The following is a 301-nucleotide window of genomic DNA, read 5'->3' on the forward strand; positions in this document are numbered from 1 at the left end:
TAGAGGTGGTAATAGATTAATTTTCTTAATAGTTAAATTAGTTAAATAGTTAAATCTCACAGTAATAGTTAAATCTCACTGTAATCTTAAAAAAAAAGATTAATCTAGAGTAAGCAAAAGTAATCTAGATTAATATAGAGTAAACACAATTAATCTAGATTAATTTAGATTAATCTAGATTAAAATGGCTCATTTGAATTCTGCCAAAGGCATTCAGAATATGTGTGCTACTCAAATAATGACTAAAAGTAAGTCTTTGAGAACGGGTTTCTCAAGCCAGGTGGTGCATTAGACCAGGGGC

Source organism: Denticeps clupeoides, chromosome 7 (genome assembly GCF_900700375.1).
Source record: "Denticeps clupeoides chromosome 7, fDenClu1.1, whole genome shotgun sequence".
NCBI classification, from domain to species: Eukaryota; Metazoa; Chordata; class Actinopteri; order Clupeiformes; family Denticipitidae; genus Denticeps; species Denticeps clupeoides.